Here is an 18,389-nt window from a genome sequence, read left to right on the forward strand (position 1 = left end):
ATGTTAATGAGAATAATTTAACTATTGCGGTATAAGATCCCTTGGCAATGAAAAACAGCTTTGTTTCATATCTGACTTGAGTGACAGTGACACAGTTTGCCTTCTATAACAACGGGCGTAGAAATGGAACGACACTTGTGTGTGTCGAGGTGTTCTCCAGGGCATGTACTTAACGTTGTTGTTCTACAACGATGGCATGTAGTCCTTTTGTATGTTGATGATTACAATCTGGGTGTCTCTGTAATGGAACTGACAAAGACTGTTGAATTATATACAACGTCAGCCAGCCTCCTTGAAAAGACATTAATGTGCGGGTGCACTGCGCGCGTTCATGAATGCGCGTTCATGTTTGCCTTCCTGGTGAGCTCGGCCAGGAACCGCTACTGTTGCCAACAAACGAGGCGTCGCAGGTGGGGCAGTTTGACATCATACACAAAACGAAACCTAAGTTGAATTGTGGTTGTGGGGAATTCAACGGAGCAGACAATCTCCTGAAGAGAAGGAAACGCAACTCGGGAACAGCTATCAGTAGGTAGGCTAATGTTCGTTTTGTAAAAGCTATTTGAAATTTTCTGAATCCAGAATGTGATGAAATATGAATAAAATGAATGCTTTTCTTTATGTCTGCATTTTATTAATACATTATTTATTACTTTCATTGTCATCTCAGTTTTACAATGTGGCTGGAGTCCAATTCACCGGTAGGTTGGAACACCATGCAGGCCCACGGGGCCCTGCTGCGGGGATGTTGATACTCCATGTTGCTCCTCTCGGATCCCTGAAATTTAGCCTTTTCAGTAAGTTCAACTACAATTCCACTACTTAAAAAGTAAATAGATCAGCTGACTATCAGTAGTTTCTTCTTTTAAAATAAGTTTTGTTTCCTTGTTGGGTAGGCCTAGGTGAAGAGGTTTCCCTGTGGGCCGGTCCACTTTGAAATGTATTTTGGGCTGCGGTGCGGGGGAGTCCCACACTGCGCCCAGTGCCCACTTGCCGTTGTACTTAGATCACGCAAAATACAAGTATTGAGCAATCGCAAAATGCCCCCCCTCCTCCCCGCCGTCAAGATATCTGCGCAGGGGGCGGGTACGGGCCTGAAACTCCCGGTCTGAAAACGGGTCCCACTCCGTCCCTGATAGTAATAACTGAGTCGGATTTTTCCATATTTTGTTGTTATGTAAAGATGACAACGGAGGGAGGCAGATTTCCGTCTTGTGGTTTACTGAGAAGCACCCGCATAAGTATCCCATGTGCTGCTCGCAGGTGTGATTGTAGATGGTGAAAAAGACGGAGGATTGAAGAGAAGAGCAAAACAGCAGATCCTCTAGCAGCCCGTGGGGTCGCATAGAAAGAATAATAATGAAAAAAAAGTCTTTCAAAAAGAAAAGTTTTTTGCAGTTTTTGTATTTCATTGTATGCGGCATTGATAAGTAGCCTAAGTGTTAAAGTGAGGTTGTTGAGAAAACGGGGGATTGTTTTAATCAATTGTAAATAGAACGGGCATTGCCATTGGCTCCTGGTGACCAATCGGATGGAAGAACACGTGTGCAAGCTCTGTTGCGATGATTTGTGACTGTGAAGTGAAAAGGCTATAGTTGGAGCAAAAAGTATCCTGTGTCGCTCGTATGACACAGAAAGTATAAACAGGTAACTGTCTCGGTCCCGAAGAGGATTATTTTTGTCTCTCATTTGGACTCGGTGTCGACCAGCCCTCGTCTTGGATTCGACAATTCGACATTCGTGGTGTTGACTGCATCTCTGGCAGAATGTAAGAGCCATGCTGCCTCCCAGAGGCTAATTTGGCGTTTTGCTTGAAGCACTCAATGGGCTATCGCCCGGTGTAACCAAACCATGTAAGCAACCTGACTGAGCGATGGCGATACAACGTTAATTGGTAGTGAACGCAGTGTACGTGCATGTCTGTGCACGTGAAGTACTTAATGGACGTGTAGACTTTACGCTCGTGCATGTTACAGTGCCCGGTGTCCCACTTTATGATGGGTAGCAGAATACGTTTAGAGGAAGTTATTTGGTGTGATCAGTAAGGGGGCCTCACATCAATTTTAGCCTAAGGGCCAATGAGCCTAACCCTCGGGGCCATTGACCGCCTTAATCCGTAGGCTACTACTACTACTACAATACAGTCCACTACATCAGTAATAATAATACTTATTTTTGACATCGCAAGCTTATCATTATTTAGGCCACTGTGGGCCAGACTTGGGAATTTGAAAGCAAATTCCCCATTGGGGTTCCCTAGGCTAGGGTTGCTTTAGCTGGTTTTAAAGCAGTTGGTTTTAAGTGTCATTACATTTTGTGATTAATAAATGTGTTACCATGTTGGACACATGCTTGATTTGTTGTAACATGGTAACATGTTACTTGTAACAGGGTAATGATGTCACTTAGACGGACTGAACGGACTACAAGTTTTTACCCAACTATCAAAAGCCTGCATGATTTCCCTCGATTTGACATTTGTATGGAAGGACTACATCTCCGTGAAGAACTGCATTGGGTAAGTACAGACAACATGTTTGAAGTTTTTACTGGAAATGTTTGACCTCATATTTGAACAACAATTAAACCAATTAGCCTCATGCTCATTGCAACTGAGTAAAGCATTACATTTTTTATTTAATGATCGTTATTTTTGTCTTCAATGGCAACTTTGAAACACCTTGCTCAGTATGGTATTTCTTTGTGGTTGCATAATTTGTGTTTACTTGTGTCTTTTGTGAAACTGCCGGTCAGGTATAAAAGTCCAATGGCGCCATCTAGTGCAAAACCAAAGACAGTAAATCAATTAGATTTCTAATGTAATCAAAAAACAACAACTTGACATTCAAAATAAAATAAGAACTAGTTCATATACACTGTTTATAAATCGATAGAGCACAATATATTGAGTTTGTTTATATGGGATGAAAATTATTGAATGGCGAATAAAAAATTGCCTTAATTAATTAAGCAGTAGTTTACAATATAATAGTATGAGATATTCCCCTGGCGGCAGAGGAAAGGCACAAGTGTCTTCAATTAATTGGGAACAGGGTTGGGAAAAACGGTTATTATTGTTAGGTTATTTTTTCATGCTGCTACCATTTGGTGCCGGGTTGGGGTTATTGCATTTTTTCTTTTTTCATAGTGCTGCCGCCATCTGGTGGCGAGATAAGGTTATTGCTTTTTCTGAATACTGCTGCCGCCATCGGGGGCGAGTTAGGGTTATTGCTTTTTCTGACTACTGCTGCCGCCATCTGGTGGCGAGATAAGGTTATTGCTTTTTCTGAATACTGCTGCCGCCATCGGGGGCGAGTTAGGGTTATTGCTTTTTCTGACTACTGCTGCCGCCATCTGGTGGCGAGATAAGGTTATTGCTTTTTCTGAATACTGCTGCCGCCATCTGGTGGCGAGTTAGGGTTATTGCTTTTTCTGACTGCTGCTGCCGCCATCTGGTGGCGAGATACGGTTATTGCTTTTTCTGACTACTAGGGTTAGGGGTTGGGGGTTGGGGGCTGGGGTTGGGGTTAGGGTCAGGGTTAGGGTTAGGGTTAGGTTTGAGAAGTTGAGTGCCAACGCCGAAGGCGATGGCACAAAAAGCACGGGCCTAGGTCTGAAGGGAAGCGAGGTCACCCCCACCCAAAGAACAAAACAAACTCAAGGGGCTCAAGGGCCGTAAGGGATCCCGTTAGGGTTAGGCGTTGAGATTAGGGTAGAGGACGACGGGGTTATGGTCAGGGCAGGGGGAGGAGGGGTTAAGGTTAGGGCAGGGGGAGGAGGGGTTAAGGTTAGGGCAGGGGGAGGAGGGGTTAAGGTTAGGGCAGGGGGAGGAGGGGTAAAGGTTAGAGGGTTAGGGTTAGGAATTGAAAAAAAGGCAGACGCCGCCGCCAAAGGCGGCGACATCAAGTGCACAGTCCGTCAACTGCTAACTACCCCGGGCCCCCAAGCCCACCCCCACGTTCAAACCCATGGGCTGTATGGTGTCCAAACGGCGCATCCAAAGGCGCTCCGCCCTGCGTCTCATCGAGACGGACCACCTGGGGTTGGACTCCAACACCGTGGCCGTCAAGGCAGACCAACCGTGCTCGATAAAGTGTTTTACCAGGGGGAGGTGCGTGTTCTTCTGCCTACAAATGTTAAAACGGTGTTGTGTAAACCTGGTCAGGAGATTGTTTTGTGTTTCCCCCACATATTGGGCGTCGCAGGTCTTACACCGGATGAGATAGACACAGTTTTTAGTGAGAGAGTCACACTGTCTCTGCGTGGGGAACACGTCACCGTTGTGTCGGTTACGCACCCAGGGCTGGTATTTAAAGAAATCCCCGCGTCTATTGGATCTGGGGCGGGACAGTGGGCGGAGCTTGGCCCTAACCAGGATGTCCTGCAGGTTCTTGTTTTTGCGGTAGGCCGTAGTCCCGCAAGAGCCGAGTGCCGTCCAACAGACGGGAGAAATGAACTTTAATGGCCCTGACTAAGCGTACAGACGACGGAGAGTAGGTTGTGACGAAGGGAAGTCGCGAGCCTACGACGACCGGTTTAGTGTCCCCAAAGGTCCTGAAGGCCTTCCGTAGGAAGGACCTAGAGTACCCCCTGGTGGACAACGCGGCGAAAAGCCCTTTGGTGGCTTTAATAAAGTCCTCTCGGTTAGTGCATATTCTGTGGAATCGAAGCAATTGCGATTTCAACAGGCCGGCGTACGTGTGCTTCGGATGGAAGCTGGATCGGTGTAGTAGAGCGTGAGTGTCGGTGGTCTTAAAAAAAACTTTAACGTCCAACTTGTGTTGGGGCCCTTGAACGTCGTCGTGTCGAGGAAGTCGACCGAAGAAGCGTCGAGACAAGATTTGAGCGTGATGGACGGATTGTGGGCGGTCAACGTGATAAGGAACTGATTAAAATCTCCCTCCGAGTGGGGCCACACCCCCCAGATGTCATCCAAATATCTAAGGTAGTAGAGGGGCTTTTTGGAACAGGAGGCCAGGGCCGCGACCTCCCACTCTGCCATGAAAATGTTTGCGTAGGCCGGCGCGAATTTCTTACCCATGGCCGTGCCCTTGATTTGAAGGAAGAATTGCCCGTCGAATTCAAAATCGTTACGAGTAAGATTAATTTCTAAGAGCTGCAGAGGTTCCTTATCGGGCCTAGTGGCGTCCGGGAACGCGCGAAAAATATTTTTAACCGCCTGTAAGCCCTCGGAGATGTCAATGTTCGTGTAGAGGCTGTCGACGTCCATGGTGAACAAGAGGGAGTCGGCGGGAACGTGCATGTGATTAATTTTATTAACGAAATCGTAGGTGTCCTTAACATAACTGGCGTGTCTGGTCGAGAGCGGATTAAGGTGAAAGTCGATGAACTCTGCCGTGTAGTAGGTTTCGCTGCTGCAGTCCGACACGATCGGCCTACCGGGAGGGATCTCGTGAGGCCTGCTCCAAGACGCGGGGTCCTTATGGATTTTGGGCAGCATATAGAAGAGCCTGGGCCTGGGCGCAGCATCCCCCACGAGATAGTTGCGTTGCTTATGGTCGATAAATTTCTTACCCCACAGCGCCCACACGATATTAACGACGAGGGGGACAGTGTCCGGGTAGATGGGACGTGTTAATTTCGAATAGTAGGTGGGATTATTCAACTGTCTATGTCCCTCCCACAGATATTGTTCTCTGTCCATAAGAACTACAGCGCTGCCCTTATCCGCGGGTTTGATGACGACGTCGTCATTGTTTTTTAACGAGAAGAGCGCAGCAAACTCCTCCGCATCGAGGTTATCCCTGACCCGGCCTATGCGGAACTCATCCTGAAAAAACCTAACGTCAGAGTCGACCAAAGTGGAAACCTCCGCAGGGAGACTGCCCTTGGGGGGAACCCACTGCGATCTAGGTGTGAAGGGGGGTCGCGACGAGTCCGGCTGGCCCTCGAAGTAAACCGCCAGTTTGACCCTGCGATGGTATTGCTGTATGTCGGATCGTATTTGATGTCGCATGTTATCAGCGCCGCCTCCCTTGGTGGGAATAAAGGCAAGGCCCCTCTCGAGGACGGAAAATTGCGCCGCAGACAGTGTGAAATATTTACAGAGGTTAATGACGGATTTGCTCCCCTTTTGCGTATCGTCGTGCGCGGGGGTCACTAATTTAACGACTGTATCCAGTGCTCTAGGAAGAGCTTGGCGGTAGGATGGGACCAGTGGATACCATCTCTCTCAGTGCTAAAACATTTCCTAGAAAGCGCCGGGATAAAGTGGCAATGGGCGGTGATGTAATCATTAAGACGGCGCAGATTATCCTGCTCTCTATGGGGCAAGGACCTGGAGAAATTAATTTCAGGGACCATGACCCTGGCTAGGGGAAAGCAGAGCTTAGCCGTCCTAATGGCGTTCCGGAGCTGCCTAATAGTGCCCTGGTCAGACACGCAAGCCCTGTCGTTGAGGCCGAAGGCGAGAATTACCTTGCGGACATCGGGGGAGACGGCAGTCTTGGCCAAGATGGCACCGGCGTGTCGATACGTGGCCCCCGGGAAACTGTCGACCTGAAGGCCAGGCCGCTGGAAGGGAGGGAACCTGTCCAGGTTGGAGTCCCCCAAGATGAGGCAGCTTCTTTGTGGTGCTGACGTGCCTGGTGGTGCGGCGGGTGGGCGTGTCCGGAATGACGACCCCCGAAGAGCGAAGGCGCAGACAGCGCTGGACAGGGCCCAGGGGTGTGGAGAGAGGAGCGCCGCCCCGGTCGGCGGACGTGGAGGGCTCTCCGGCTGAGGGCGTCGTACCCAAGGGCGCGGGTGCGGGGGGAAGAGGAGTGGCTGCCTTCAGGCCCGTAGTGCGCGTGGAAGGGCACGATCCCCGCTGCTTTCTGGGCGGGTCTGGAGAGGGCTGCGAGCCTGGAGGAGGGAGAGGAAGGACAGGGGAGAGGAGAGAGGAGCCGGAGGGGAGGGGGGGAGGGCTGGAGAGGGCGGAGGAAGGAGGAGGAGGACAGGGAGAAAAAAGAGAGGCAGGAGGGGGAAGCACAGGAGAGAGGCCAGCGTCCGCGTCCCAGCGTGGATCCTCGAGGACCTCAGCAACACGATGAGCGCTGATGGAAGGCCCGGTCGGCGGTGCAGAGGAGGGCGGCTGCGTCGTCGGGCCTTCCGTTGACCCACAGCCGTCCAAACGGCGCCCCAGCAGGGCACGTGCGTCATCCAGGGTCGTCTGGCGTAACCTGGGGCCAAATTGTCGCCTAGCCCAGGCAGCCGCGATATCAAAGTTCTGGCGCCAGTCGGGCTCCAGCAACCGTGTCAGGACCTGGATTTTATCCACAACCGTGTCCCGGTAGTGGTCCCTCAGGATGAGGGCCGTGGTGTGGGCCCAGTTCTTGGCGTTCCCCGCAATGAGGGACAGTGTAGCTGCGTTGGGGGCCGCCGGCTTGATGGTCATGATTAATGTTCTGGTTATTCTGGAGATGGTGACCGGGGGCTCAGGTCCGGTCACATTGTCGAGATGGTGAGAGGCCTTGATAATGCCAAACACTAACCTGTTTTTCAGGCTGAAGTCCGGGTCGGTGGACAGCGGGGCGTCGGGGACACGAGTCCGGACTCCCTCCCGCGGCGGCACTGCAAGTTGGGCCCTAGCGTCGTCATCGGTTCCGGAGCGGGGAATAGGCCCCCGGCCGAGGTCGCGGGCCCCGCGGTCACGGCGGTGACGTCCGGGGCGCCACGGCGGGCGGTACCGTTCCACCGGAACGGGGCGGAAGGTCGGGTCAAAGTCCCGGTCCCAAGGCCGCCACGGCGGCGCTCGAACCCACGCGACGGCAGGTCGGAACCCGTGGCCCGATAGGGATCATGGCGGCGACGACGGGGTGCCCGAGGCAATTGGCTGCGCGGGACCCGGACGTGGTCGGGTAGACCGCGCCAGGCAACACGCGGCGATAGGTCGCGCGAGGCCCAGGCGCGGCAGTCTGTTCTAGTCACCGACGCATAGGTGCGTCTCATGTGGTGCGGCCGTAAAAGAGGTCGACTCACCGGTGCAAGGGCCTCGACAGGGTCCCGGGATCTCCTGCGACCCCTAACGCGGTGGACAACCGTCCAATGGCCGTCTCCGTGGCGGTCGGACATGGCAACAGGTCGGAAGGAATCACGGTTGATGGTTAAGAAAAAACGGTAACAAATGGTCAAAATAAAGTTTCTTTTATTTTAAAGAAACTATTCGCTACGTTTCGGTAATAAAAATACCTTCATCAGGCGAATAAACAGTGTGTAACATTCCCTTAGAGTTATGCGACCGAGCCGTGGTGTTAATGTCCGAAAAACATGCTGGTTGAAGAGAGCGCGAACCAAGGGGACATGAACCCTCGGTGACCTCAACCTCCTTCCTGTAAACGGGCCAATAAGAAGGCCTCATGTTAACTCGGCTTGAACAACCGTCAACAACAAACAAAATGGCCACCCGGAAGTGCAGCAGCCAATCACACGACAGTACGAGTCCATGTGAGTTGTTCCATATATGGAAACGCGATCAAAACAAGAAACCAAATGGCCACCCGGAAGTGCATCAGCCAATCACACGACAGTGCGGGACCATGTGAGTTGTTCCATATATGGAAACGCGATCAAAACCCAAAAGGGTGTACAAAACCCCTAAACACACGGATAATAATACAATAGTAATAAGGAGGAGGGAAACAACATAGATAAAGAAAAAGAAAAAAGAAAAACAAAAGAAAGTAAAATAAATAAATAAATAATAAATAATAAATAATAAATAAAAAAATAAAAGAAAACAAATTGTTTATATAAATAAAACCCGAAGAAAAACCAACCACAAAAAATATATATATATATAAATAACGATACAAAACAGGGCTGGGAGAGGGAAGGAAGGTTAGGGCTATAGTTCGGGTAAGGGCCAGGGTAGGGTGTGGTTAAGGTTAGGGACCAGGGCAGAGAGTGGTTAAGGTAAGGGCCAGGGCCAGGGCGGGGGTAAGGGTGAGGAGGTTAAGGTTAGGGTTAAGGTTGGGGTTAGGGCCAGGGTAAGGTGTGGTTAAGGTTAGGGCCAGGGTAGGGAGTGGTTAAGGTAAGGGCCAGGGCCAGGGCGGGGGTTAGGGTGAAGGGGTTAAGGTTAGGGTTAAGGTTAGGGTGAATGGGGTTAAGGTTAGGGTTAAGGTTAGGGTTAGGGCCAGGGTAAGGTGTGGTTAAGGTAAGGGCCAGGGCAGGGAGTGGTTAAGGTTAGGGCCAGGGCTAGGGCGGGGGTAAGGGCGGGGCCAGGGTGAGGTGGGGGCGGGGATCCAGGAGGCAAACAACACATGAAAAATTACCTACGGCTCGGTCGGGGACACACATGACCATGAATATGTTACCAACAGTATATATACATAACCATCAAATGTACAAAGGAACGAAAGTGACCTGCAGGACCAACCTGTGCAAAAAACAGACGCAACAGCGTATACAGAGACACAGTGAAAATACACATGGATATAAACCGGAACCAACAACGTATCAAATGTTGACCTGAAGTGGTCCGGAGCACAGGAAGTTGCAGGTCCGTCGTCCCGAGGCACCATCGTGTTGGAGTCCAGGAGGGGAAGCCTCCAGCGAGGGAGGCAAGCAAGGAGACCAGGAGCGTCCACAGCGAGGCACGGGCGGGTTAGGAATTGAAAAAAAAGGCCGAAGGCGGCGACGTCAAGTGCACAGTCCGTCAACTGCTAACTACCCCGGGCCCCCAAGCCCACCCCCACGTTCAAACCCATGGGCTGTATGGTGTCCAAACGGCGCATCCAAAGGCGCTCCGCCCTGCGTCTCATCGAGACGGACCACCTGGGGTTGGACTCCAACACCGTGGCCGTCAAGGCAGACCAACCGTGCTCGATAAAGTGTTTTACCAGGGGGAGGTGCGTGTTCTTCAGCCTACAAATGTTAAAACGGTGTTGTGTAAACCTGGTCAGGAGATTGTTTTGTGTTTCCCCCACATATTGGGCGTCGCAGGTCTTACACCGGATGAGATAGACACAGTTTTTAGTGAGAGAGTCACACTGTCTCTGCGTGGGGAACACGTCACCGTTGTGTCGGTTACGCACCCAGGGCTGGTATTTATAGAAATCCCCGCGTCTATTGGATCTGGGGCGGGACAGTGGGCGGAGCTTGGCCCTAACCAGGATGTCCTGCAGGTTCTTGTTTTTGCGGTAGGCCGCGATAATGCCATAGTCCCGCAAGAGCCGAGTGCCGTCCAACAGACGGGAGAAATGAACTTTAATGGCCCTGACTAAGCGTACAGACGACGGAGAGTAGGTTGTGACGAAGGGAAGTCGCGAGCCTACGACGACCGGTTTAGTGTCCCCAAAGGTCCTGAAGGCCTTCCGTAGGAAGGACCTAGAGTACCCCCTGGTGGACAACGCGGCGAAAAGCACTTTGGTGGCTTTAATAAAGTCCTCTCGGTTAGTGCATATTCTGTGGAATCGAAGCAATTGCGATTTCAACAGGCCGGCGTACGTGTGCTTCGGATGGAAGCTGGATCGGTGTAGTAGAGCGTGGGTGTCGGTGGTCTTAAAGAAAACTTTAACGTCCAACTTATGTTGGGAGGAGAACGTGGGGCCCTTGAACGTCGTTGTGTCGAGGAAGTCGACCGAAGAAGCGTCGAGACAAGATTTGAGCGTGATGGACGGATTGTGGGCGTTCAACGTGATAAGGAACTGATTAAAATCTCCCTCCGAGTGGGGCCACACCCCCCAGATGTCATCCAAATATCAAAGGTAGTAGAGGGGCTTTTTGGAACAGGAGGCCAGGGCCGCGACCTCCCACTCTGCCATGAAAATGTTTGCGTAGGCCGGCGCGAATTTCTTACCCATGGCCGTGCCCTTGATTTGAAGGAAGAATTGCCCGTCGAATTCAAAATCGTTACGGGTAAGATTAATTTCTAAGAGCTGCAGAAGTTCCTTATCGGGCCTAGTGGCGTCCGGGAACGCGCGAAAAATATTTTTAACCGCCTGTAAGCCCTCGGAGATGTCAATGTTCGTGTAGAGGCTGTCGACGTCCATGGTGAACAAGAGGGAGTCGGCGGGAACGTGCATGTGATTAATTTTATTAACAAAATCGTAGGTGTCCTTAACATAACTGGCGTGTCTGGTCGAGAGCGGATTAAGGTGAAAGTCGATGAACTCTGCCGTGTAGTAGGTTTCGCTGCTGCAGTCCGACACGATCGGCCAACCGGGAGGGATCTCGTGAGGCCTGCTCCAAGACGCGGGGTCCTTATGGATTTTGGGCAGCATATAGAAGAGCCTGGGCCTGGGCGCAGCATCCCCCACGAGATAGTTGCGTTGCTTATGGTCGATAAATTTCTTACCCCACAGCGCCCACACTATATTAACGACGAGGGGGACAGTGTCCGGGTAGATGGGACGTGTTAATTTCGAATAGTAGGTGGGATTATTCAACTGTCTATGTCCCTCCCACAGATATTGTTCTCTGTCCATAAGAACTACAGCGCTGCCCTTATCCGCGGGTTTGATGACGACGGCGTCATTGTTTTTTAACGATAAGAGCGCGGCAAACTCCTCCGCATCGAGGTTATCCCTGACCCGGCCTATGCGGAACTCATCCTGAAAAAACCTAACGTCAGAGTCGACCAAAGTGGAAACCTCCGCAGGGAGACTGCCCTTGGGGGGAACCCACTGCGATCTAGGTGTGAAGGGGGGTCGCGACGAGTCCGGCTGGCCCTCGAAGTAAACCGCCAGTTTGACCCTGCGATGGTATTGCTGTATGTCGGATCGTATTTGATGTCGCATGTTATCAGCGCCGCCTCCCTTGGTGGGAATAAAGGCAAGGCCCCTCTCGAGGACGGAAAATTGCGCCGCAGACAGTGTGAAATTTTTACAGAGGTCAATGACGGATTTGCTCCCCTTTTGCGTATCGTCGTGCGCGGGGGTCACTAATTTAACGACTGTATCCAGTGCTCTAGGAAGAGCTTGGCGGTAGGATGGGACCAGTGGATACCGTCTCTATCGGTGCTAAAACATTTCCTAGAAAGCGCCGGGATAAAGTGGCAATGGGCGGTGATGTAATCATTAAGACGGCGCAGATTATCCTGCTCTCTATGGGGCAAGGACCTGGAGAAGTTAATTTCAGGGACCATGACCCTGGCTAGGGGAAAGCAGAGCTTAGCCATCCTAATGGCGTTCCGGAGCTGCCTAATAGTGCCCTGGTCAGAAACGCAAGCCCTGTCGTTGAGGCCGAAGGCGAGAATTACCTTGCGGACATCGGGGGAGACGGCAGTCTTGGCCAAGATGGCCCCGGCGTGTCGAAACGTGGCCCCCGGGAAACTGTCGACCTGAAGGCCAGGCCGCTGGAAGGGAGGGAACCTGGCCAGGTTGGAGTCCCCCAAGATGAGGCACTCCTCCCTAGCACGGAGGCCCCACTCACTCAGCTTCTTTGTGGTGCTGACGTGCCTGGTGGTGCGGCGGGTGGGCGTGTCCGGAATGACGACCCCCGAAGAGCGAAGGCGCAGACAGCGCTGGACAGGGCCCAGGGGTGTGGAGAGAGGAGCGCCGCCCCGGTCGGCGGACGTGGAGGGCTCTCCGGCTGAGGGCGTCGTACCCAAGGGCGCGGGCGCGGGGGGAAGAGGAGTGGCTGCCTTCAGGCCCGTAGTGCGCGTGGAAGGGCACGATCCCCGCTGCTTTCTGGGCGGGTCCGGAGAGGGCCGCGAGCCTGGAGGAGGGAGAGGAAGGACAGGGGAGAGGAGAGAGGAGCCGGAGGGGAGGGGGAGGGGGGGAGGGCTGGAGAGGGGGGAGGAAGGAGGAGGAGGACAGGGAGAAAAAAGAGAGGCAGGAGGGGGAAGCACAGGAGAGAGGCCAGCGTCCGCGTCCCAGCGTGGATCCTCGAGGACCTCAGCAACACGATGAGCGCTGATGGAAGGCCCGGTCGGCGGTGCAGAGGAGGGCGGCTGCGTCGTCGGGCCTTCCGTTGACCCACAGCCGTCCAAACGGCGCCCCAGCAGGGCACGTGCGTCATCCAGGGTCGTCTGGCGTAACCTGGGGCCAAAGTGTCGCCTAGCCCAGGCAGCCGCGATATCAAAGTTCTGGCGCCAGTCGGGCTCCAGCAACCGTGTCAGGACCTGGATTTTATCCGCAACCGTGTCCCGGTAGTGGTCCCTCAGGATGAGGGCCGTGGTGTGGGCCCAGTTCTTGGCGTTCCCCGCAATGAGGGACAGTGTAGCTGCGTTGGGGGCCGCCGGCTTGATGGTCATGATTAATGTTCTGGTTATTCTGGAGATGGTGACCGGGGGCTCAGGTCCGGTCACATTGTCGAGATGGTGAGAGGCCTTGATAATGCCAAACACTAACCTGTTTTTCAGGCTGAAGTCCGGGTCGGTGGACAGCGGGGCGTCGGGGACACGAGTCCGGACTCCCTCCCGCGGCGGCACTGCAAGTTGGGCCCTAGCGTCGTCATCGGTTCCGGAGCGGGGAATAGGCCCCCGGCCGAGGTCGCGGGCCCCGCGGTCACGGCGGTGACGTCCGGGGCGCCACGGCGGGCGGTACCGTTCCACCGGAACGGGGCGGAAGGTCGGGTCAAAGTCCCGGTCCCAAGGGCCGCCACGGCGGCGCTCGAACCCACGCGACGGCAGGTCGGAACCCGTGGCCCGATAGGGATCATGGCGGCGACGACGGGGTGCCCGAGGCAATGGGCTGCGCGGGACCCGGACGTGGTCGGGTAGACCGCGCCAGGCAACACGCGGCGATAGGTCGCGCGAGGCCCAGGCGCGGCAGTCTGTTCTAGTCACCGACGCATAGGTGCGTCTCATGTGGTGCGGCCGTAAAAGAGGTCGACTCACCGGTGCAAGGGCCTCGACAGGGTCCCGGGATCTCCTGCGACCCCTAACGCGGTGGACAACCGTCCAATGGCCGTCTCCGTGGCGGTCGGACATGGCAACAGGTCGGAAGGAATCACGGTTGATGGTTAAGAAAAAACGGTAACAAATGGTCAAAATAAAGTTTCTTTTATTTTAAAGAAACTATTCGCCACGTTTCGGTAATAAAAATACCTTCATCAGGCGAATAAACAGTGTGTAACATTCCCTTAGAGTTATGCGACCGAGCCGTGGTGTTAATGTCCGAAAAACATGCTGGTTGAAGAGAGCGCGAACCAAGGGGACATGAACCCTCGGTGACCTCAACCTCCTTCCTGTAAACGGGCCAATAAGAAGGCCTCATGTTAACTCGGCTTGAACAACCGTCAACAACAAACAAAATGGCCACCCGGAAGTGCAGCAGCCAATCACACGACAGTACGGGTCCATGTGGGTTGTTCCATATATGGAAACGCGTTCAAAACAAGAAACCAAATGGCCACCCGGAAGTGCATCAGCCAATCACACGACAGTGCGGGACCATGTGAGTTGTTCCATATATGGAAACGCGATCAAAACCCAAAAGGGTGTACAAAACCCCTAAACACACGGATAATAATACAATAGTAATAAGGAGGAGGGAAACAACATAGATAAAGAAAAAGAAAAAAGAAAAACAAAAAGTAAAATAAATAAATAAATAAAAAATAATAAATAATAAATAATAAATAATAAATAAAAAAAATAAAAGAAAACAAATTGTTTATATAAATAAAACCCGAAGAAAAACCAACCACAAATAAAAAATATATATAAATAACGATACAAAACAGGGCTGGGAGAGGGAAGGAAGGTTAGGGCTATGGTTCGGGTAAGGGCCAGGGTAGGGTGTGGTTAAGGTTAGGGACCAGGGCAGAGAGTGGTTAAGGTAAGGGCGGGGGTAAGGGTGAGGAGGTTAAGGTTAGGGTTAAGATTGGGGTTAGGGCCAGGGTAAGGTGTGGTTAAGGTTAGGGCCAGGGTAGGGAGTGGTTAAGGTAAGGGCCAGGGCCAGGGCGGGGGTTAGGGTGAAGGGGTTAAGGTTAGGGTGAATGGGGTTAGGGTTAGGGTTAGCGGTTAGGGGTTAGGGTTAGGGTTAGGGTTAGGGTTAGGGTTAGGTTAGGGTTAGGGTTAGGGTTAGGTACAAGATTAAAGACGGCGCCGCCGAAGGCGGCAACGTCGAGTGCACAGGCCATCATCACACAACATCCCGGAATCTCCGACCCACCCCCACATTCATAACGTACTTGCCCTTGATCGCCCGCTTCGTTCTCTTCTCGAGAGCAGCAATGCGTCTGGTGGAAACTCTAGCAGGTAGGCATGGTGTGTAAGCTGCAATAGGACCAAAACGCAGCAGACTCTGGACCGGTCCCCGTTGGTCGGTGAGTGCTGCGACGTGTCTCGTGGACCTCCTGGTGGGCGTGTCCGGGGTGACGCCGTCAGCTGGAAGGTCGAAGGCCAGCCGGGTGCGGGTGGAGCCAAGGGGAGTGTCGGTGGGGACAGCGTCCCGACGAGTGCTGGTCCGGGCAAACCCATTGGGGGGTGTCGTGCCAGAAGAAGCCGGAGCCGTCTGAAGGGGCGTGGTGAGGGTCCGGCGCCCAGCCAAGCCAGAGGTGCGCGCCGTCCTCCGCGGCAAGGGCGTAGCCGGAGGGGGCCGAGAGCCTGCAGGGGGAGGGGGAGAGGGTGGGGTCGGGGGGAGGGGGAGGAGGGGAGGGGAAAGGGAGGGAGGGGGAGGGGGAAGGGGGGAGGAGGGAAGGGGGGCCGGGACAGAGGAGGGGGGGAGGAAGGGAGGGGGGGTGGGAGGGGGGCAGCGGGGGGGAGGGGAAAAGGGGAAGGACAAGGAGGAAAAGAGGGATACAGAGCTGGCCAGGGACGGAGAGCGGTCCGTCCGGTCAGCGCCGTCCTGGGTCCCGGGGTCGAATCCAGAGAGCTGGAAGGCGGAGGGAAGCGCGGCGGGAGACGGGGAGGGAGGCGGCAGGCCGGAGAGGGGCAGGGAGCCGTCCACCAGACCCGGGTCGTCAAGCTCACGCCGGAGGTCGGAGCGGAGGCTGTCCAGGGTCTCCTGTCGCAGGCGGCGTCCGAACTGCCGACCGGCCCAGGAGGCGGCCACCTCAAAGTTGCGGTGCCAGGCAGGGTCGGCAAGACGGGAGAGGGCACTGACCTTCTCCACCACGGTGGTTTTGTAGTGGTCCCGGAGTATCATGGTGGTGGTGTGGGCCCAGTGGCGTGCGTTACCCTCTATGAGGGACAGGGTGGCGGCGTTGGGGACGGCGGGGCGGATGGAGGCCGTCAGGGAGCCAGTGAGTCTTGATATAACATGGAGGGGCTCGGGACCGGTGGCGTTGGTCAGGTGATGGACCGCCTTGATGGCAGCGAGGATCAGTCTGTTTTTCAGAGCGAAGTCCGGGTCCGTAGACCGCGGGACGTCGGGGGCCTGAGGCCTAACACGCGCCGGCGGTAGACGCGCAGGCCCCGAGCGCGCGGCGGCGGCCTCCGAAGGTCCGGGACGGTGGGGAGGAGGAGGACGGGCACGGGGCCTGGGACCAGGACGGGAGGGTACCTGGCGGCGGGGTAGCGGAGCACCGGCGGGGAAGCCTCGGTCCTGGACGGCAGGGCGGAAGGCCGGGCGGGCGTTAGCTCCGCGGCGGCGGCGCTCATCGCGGCACGGCGAAGGCGCGGACCGGTAGGCCCGGGGCCGGAACGGAGGGGGATAGCGGGCCGACCCAGAGGGGGATCGGTGCCTAGCGGGCCGTGTGGGGGCAGCCCAACCCCGGGGAGAGGGGTCACGGGGAACCCAGTCGCGACGGTAAGGGTCTGCGACCGACGCATAGGAGCGTCTCATAGTTTGTACGGGCCCAAAGGGTAAACTAACCAGCGAGGGGATGTCAGAAGGGTCCCGTGTCCTGGGCTGGCGTCGTCCGCGGTGGACCACGGTCCATTCGTCATGGTGGCTCGGGGGAGGCATAGTACGAGTTACGTTTTTAAAAAAACGATCGGAAGGTTTCAAAAAAGGAAAGTGTGGTCCGATAGAAAATCCGTATTTATTGATTTTTCTATCTGTGCAAGCAGGTACGACGTTTCGTCACTAAAGTGACTTCATCAGGTACAAATAAGTGCAAAAACAAACCGTGAATATATCCATTCCAAACGAGCCGTGGTGACAAATGACGGGAGGGTGCGCACGCACACATTAAAAATGCGTAAACAGAAAACGGGGGAGGAAAAGGAACCGTGGTCTCAGCACGACCCTGAACCAATCAGAGCCGTGCACGGGGGGCGGGATATAGTGTGTCACATGTCATAAACAAAGACGGCCGCCCGGGAGTGGGGGACCAATCAGAGACCAGGATTGAAAAACATCTTTGAATTGACACAATGAGGTAGAATTACCAACAGGTGACGCCAAATAGACCGATGCAGGTGGCAGTCGGAATGAATGGGGAAACAAACACACAACGCATTCAGGGGTAGTAAATAATGTAAACGACAGTACCATGAGGACATAAACGAATACATTAAACGAAATTAATTATAAACAATAAATAAAATAAATAAATAAATAAAATAAAACAAAATAAACGAAAGGCAGACGCACACACACACGAAAAACAACAGAATAATAGCATATCACCTCAATAAACAGGGTTAAATAATGTGCAACATTCAGAGGAATGGTGTGGGGTCAGACCAATCGAGAGAGACGTGAAAACGGTGGCAGGGGGGATCCGAAAGGGGGGCAAATTTAGAGGGGCCAAGGCCAAATAGAGGGGCAGAGGTAGGGCCAGGCGAGGGAGTGGTTAGGGTAAGGGCCAAAACAGGGTCAGGGGTCAGGGCCAGGGGAGGGGGGACGGCTAAGGTAAGGGCCAAGAGAGGGAGGGACGGTTAAGGTTAGGGCCAGGGGAGGGAATGGTTAAGGTAAGGGCCAGTGGAGGGAATGGTTAAGGTAAGGGCCAGGGGAGGGAGTGGTTAGGGTAAGGGCCAGGGGAGGGAGTGGTTAGGGTAAGGGCCAGGGGAGGGAGTGGTTAGGGTAAGGGCCAGGGGAGGGAGTGGTTAGGGTAAGGGCCAGGGGAGGGAGTGGTTAGGGTGAGGGCCAGGGGAGGGAGTGGTTAGGGTGAGGGCCAGGGGAGGGAGTGGTTAAGGTGAGGGCCAGGGGAGGGAGTGGTTAAGGTGAGGGCGGGGACAAAAGGGGTTGGCAGGGCGGGACGGGGAAGGGGCGAGGGCCGGGGCAAGGGGCACGTCTCTGAGGGAGAAAGGAGAGGGGCACACGAAGGGGAAAACACCTACAGCTCGGGGAGGAACACACGGGACCACATGGGAGAAACAAAACCACAGTATACACGAACCTTCAAGTGTAAACAGGGTGAACGGATGACGGGCAACAACAAGAACACTAAAACACACAACAAAAATCATCAACCCTATCGGGGAACAGGTCGTAGATGTCCGGTGACAACGACGACGATGATGACGAAGGTGGTGCAGTTCATGTTGAGAGCGGTCCGGCCGGACTCGCGTGCCCATGTGTTGGTGGGGACGGAAGGAGATCCGAGGAGTCGAT

This window comes from Pollachius pollachius, assembly GCF_949987615.1.
Source record: "Pollachius pollachius genome assembly, contig: scaffold_45, whole genome shotgun sequence".
Lineage (NCBI taxonomy): Eukaryota > Metazoa > Chordata > Actinopteri > Gadiformes > Gadidae > Pollachius > Pollachius pollachius.